This window comes from Leptonychotes weddellii, unplaced genomic scaffold (genome assembly GCF_054177405.1).
Source record: "Leptonychotes weddellii isolate Sample4059 unplaced genomic scaffold, ASM5417740v2 HiC_scaffold_11068, whole genome shotgun sequence".
Classification (NCBI taxonomy): Eukaryota; Metazoa; Chordata; class Mammalia; order Carnivora; family Phocidae; genus Leptonychotes; species Leptonychotes weddellii.
Genome location: NW_027688074.1, coordinates 2,550 through 7,041, shown reverse-complemented (window position 1 = coordinate 7,041; position 4,492 = coordinate 2,550). Strand labels below are relative to the sequence as shown.

The window sequence follows — 4,492 nt, the reverse complement described above, 5'->3', positions numbered from 1 at the left end:
AGAATTCCTGCCAGAACAAACCAACCAACCCCAAACAAGTGTTCCTTTCCTTCCCTTCGCACCTGTCCCTGGGAGCTCCGGTGATCCTCAGAACGGGACTTGGGACTTGCCGGGATTCCACCCCCTCCCATTCCATTCCCGGATCCTATTTCCTTCCCGTCTTTCTTGCTGTCTTCCTCACCCCCCATTTTCTCTAGCTGCGCGGGCCTTCAGTCGGCTCAGGACCATCCCGGGGCTGGGGCGACTCCAAGGTAAAGAACCGGGTTTGGCGCAGCTCAAGGCTGGCTGATCACATCCCGCCAAATTGAACCTCTAGCCAGGTTCTCTACTACCCGTGTGGGGGAATGCGATGCCTCCGGTTATCGCCCCCGCGTGGCCACGCCGCGTACAGCGCACAGAGCTCAGCGCAGGGCCGGAAGCTGCGGGGGCCAGAGATGCCAGAAAATTCACAGAACGCTGCACCATACTTAGGACCTTGAAATTAAAAGTCCGACAAACCACCGACTAAAACAGATGCATGGAAAAGAAAAAAGGTATGCTCCTGTCTCCTGGCTACGAGCGGGGGTTGGAAAAGCAATTGATATAGTGTTTTGGGATTCAGACTGGATAGTCTCCCAAATGTGAACCTGGGGATCTTTGCCAGGCAGAAGACTAAGTCATACATAGAACCCCAGCCTTCTGCAGCCAACTTTCTACTTTTTAAATTTCCGGTGACCCAGAGAAGGCGAAAGCTGTCCTGCCACTATGTTTGCACAACCCAACATCTGAGCACCTGGACATTCCTAACTCTTGAGCGGCGAGGCAGGCGGGGCGGGGAGGTCTTGGACTCTTGGTGTGAGAAAGGAGGGAAAAGGTTTCGCCCCTTAGACTGAAAGAAGTATGCTAGTCGGATTCAGTAGGAAATTATCAATGACCCAGAGCTGTGGTTTATATCCTGTTAACAATGGTTACTCCTATGGAAATTAGTGTGGAGGAGAGGAATTTTCCCCCTATGCATTCTTTTATCATGTAACGTACAAAGAGAATATATCGATGTGTTCCTTAGGTTTAAAAAAAAAGGATGAAAATAAGAAAAAATGAAAGAAAGATGCTTTAGATGCCAGTGCGGAGGCAATTTAATTGGGGAGGGGAAAAGGAGAGCTTCTTTGGGGAGAGAACTCTGAGTGGGCGCCAGAGTTCTGAGAAGATCCTAGGGGACAAAGCTGGAGCTTCACTCTAGCCAGTTGGGGCAGAGGAAGGAGGTTGGCTGTTGGATTGAGCAGCATTCTCCTACAGGTGGATTATTTGGGGATCTATCCCCAGCCTCTTACAGTCTGGGGGCGCCTGGGTGGCTCAGTTGGTTGAGTGTCTGACTCTTGGTTTTGGCCATGATCTCAAGGGTCGGGAGATGGAGCCCGGTGTCAGGCACTGCTCTCAGTGGGGAGCCTGATTGAAGATTCTCTCCCTCTGCCCTTCCCTCTACTCACTCTCTCTCTCTCAAATAAATACATGAATCTTAAAAAAAAAAAGAATACTAGATATAGTCTGTTACTGAGGTTCTTGATGTTTCTTTCAGAAGTCTCAATTTCTAGTTTGTAGAAGGGCTTGTGTAAGGGAAACGCAGAATCACTGTGTAGGATAAGACTGAATGGCTCTGGATAATTCTCCATCATAACCAACAACCTCAGCATGGTCAAGAAATATCCACAAAACAGGGGCACCTGGATGGCTCAGTCAGTTAAGTGTCTGACTCTTGGTTTGAATTCAGGTTATAATCTCAGAGTTGAGAGATCGAGCCCCTCTCTGGCCTCTCTGCTCAGCGGGGAGTCGGCTTGAGATTCTCTCTCTTCCCCTCCCTCTCCTTCACTTGTGTGCTCTCTCTCTCAAAATAAAGAAATGAATCTTAAAAAAAAAAAGAAAAAGAAAAAAGAAATAGGGGTGCCTGGATGGCTCAGTCAGTTAAGTGTCTGCCTTTGGATCAGGTCATGATCCCAGGGTCCTGGGATTGAGGCCCTTGTCGGGCTCCCTGCTCAGCTGGGAGTCTGCTTTTCCCTCTCCCTCTGCCCCTTCCCCTCGCCCTGCTGAGGCTCTCTCTCTCACTCACTCTCTCTCAAATAAATAAAATTGTTTAAAAAAAGAAGTAAACACAAAACAAATGAATTTGATTAGTGATTACCCTGAGACTTTGTACCAGTTAAGCCCTTAAGTTATAAGTCGTCCTTGCTAACATAGGGAGTTTGAAAGCATTCATCCTTGGGGTCACACAGATAAAATGGCATTAAATCATTTAGTGTCTCTCTCTCCCTCTCTCCCCACCCTTCTCTCTCATACCACACACACACACACACACACACACGCAGGCCTGCACACACACAACTGCCTCATTAGCAGAGATTTAGTATAAATAGCATTAGGCATTTAGTAAGTTACAGGCCAATAAACTCCCACTAAGCAGTTGTCAAATCTAATGTGCACTAGCTTTTGAAACTTTAAGAATGAGTGATCCACAATGTTTCCAACATATCTTCAACTGGTTAAAGAGAGTACAGTTGATCCTTGAACAACACAGGTTTGAACTGCGTGGGTCCACTTATGTGTGATTTTTTTCAATACATACAGTACTATAAATGTATTTCCTTTTCCTTAAAAGAGTTTCTTAATAACATTTTATTTTCTCTAGCTTATTTTATTGTAAGACTACATTTAACATACAAAATATGTGTTACTTGACTATGTTACTGGTAAGGCTTTCCAGCCAATAGTCAGCCATTGGAAGTTAAGTTTTGGGGAGTCAAAGATTATATGCAGATTTTTGACTATGTGTGTGTGGCGGGGAGTCAATGCCCTAACCCCTGAGTTGTTCAAGAGTCAGCTATATTTGATTTCCTTCTTATTTCAACCCTCACACTGATAAACTCTGTTATTTGATTAGCTGTTTAATGAACATATTTCATGTCATTCTTCTCCACTTTGTTCTTGCTTTGGGATCAGAAGCAATGTGATTTGCGTACACTTAAGCCCAAACAAAGCTTTCACATTTCTCTTGAATAGTTTCAATGCCTGTGCAAAATACTTCCCTGAAAGGTCAAGATTTTCTACTCTACCTTGGTTATATTTAACGTCAGTGTCCTGCTGACAACATCCCTAGATCTGACGGGGTAAGTGTTGGGTGGACTTGACACCATGAGGTCCTCTAAACAAAAGCTTCTCTGCATAGTTGTGTTCATTGATATACAGTTTTGCAAGTTCATGCCATGCTCCTTGGTTACCAAAAATTTGTTCTAAATACTCATCCATGGTAATCTTGAACAGCTTCTGTATTTCTTCTAGGGCTTTTTGAATATCAATTTTGTGTTTTCTTGCAGTAATTGGATCTTCTTATATTAGTTGGATCTTCTTATAAAACTGGGTTACATGGCTGTAGTATAACATCATTATATCTTTCCATGGCTTCAGATTTCGCTTATCTCTGTGACTGCCAGGAAAATTCAACACCTGAAGGTCAAAACAATGCCAAGCAATATCTTGGGCTGCAATCATCACCTGTTCACATATAATCCAAATATCATCTCCAAGCTTAGAATCATAGTCATGGATTAACTCTTCAAATTCTACCATTGGAACACTGTTTTCAATAATTTTCTTCTCTTTTGCATTTTAGCTCACATTTCTTCCCAAGTGACATCATAAAGTTCTGAGACCTTTGCTGTCTTTCTAGAACCCAAAGGCAGCCAGGTGAGAGGATGAGGCAATTCATTTGTTCTTTCAGTGCTAGGGGCCAGATATTGAAAATTTAACCATTATGAAGATGACTTTTTGTTGGCACACAGCATTGGAGGTGCTCTAACCTCCACTTCATGCTCTCTTGTCTCACTGCCTGACATAAATTGTCTAAACTTCATCAAACCACAGGATAATTCTGGGTTAAAAGAAACTTAGAGGTCATCTACTTACTATCCTCTTTTTACAGCTGAGAAAATTGAAGTAAAGTGACTTCATCAAATTTGCACAATATTCTATGACAGAAATAATGCTAGAACCCTGGATGCTCAGCGCACAAAGCTGACATCCCTTTCCCCTGTACCATGTGTTTTCTCTAGAGAATTTTAGAAATTATAATTTTGTGATCATTTTTTTCATGTCATAATTCCTAATGCCAGTCCTTTTATCCTGAATCGTCACAAAACGGCTTGCCTGGTGTAAGTTCTCAATAAACTTAGGTGTGTGATATTTTGGACAAGTAAAACACAGATTTGTTCCCACATTCAAACCTACAATTGAACCATAGCAAGATATTATTGTGGATTATTTTCTTTATTTTCCAGAGTTACTGACCTGAAGTGCCAATTAGTTTAATCTTTCCCATGGCCTTGAGAATCTCTGATAATGCAAAAGATAGAATCTTCCTAATGTACAGCCCTACCTGTCAAGGAGTTACTACTGAACCTTTCTTTTTATAGCCTGTGTCATGAAAATAGTGAGTTTTTTTCCCCTAAACTTAAAATTATAATAA

At 42.7% G+C, this 4,492-nt stretch overlaps 1 pseudogene; it reads right to left on the bottom strand.

The window, feature by feature from the left end:
• Positions 1-2,915: 2,915 nt before the first annotated feature.
• Positions 2,916-3,750, bottom strand: LOC115939821 (ER membrane protein complex subunit 2 pseudogene; annotated as a pseudogene).
• Between the last annotated feature and the right edge of the window lie 742 nt (positions 3,751-4,492).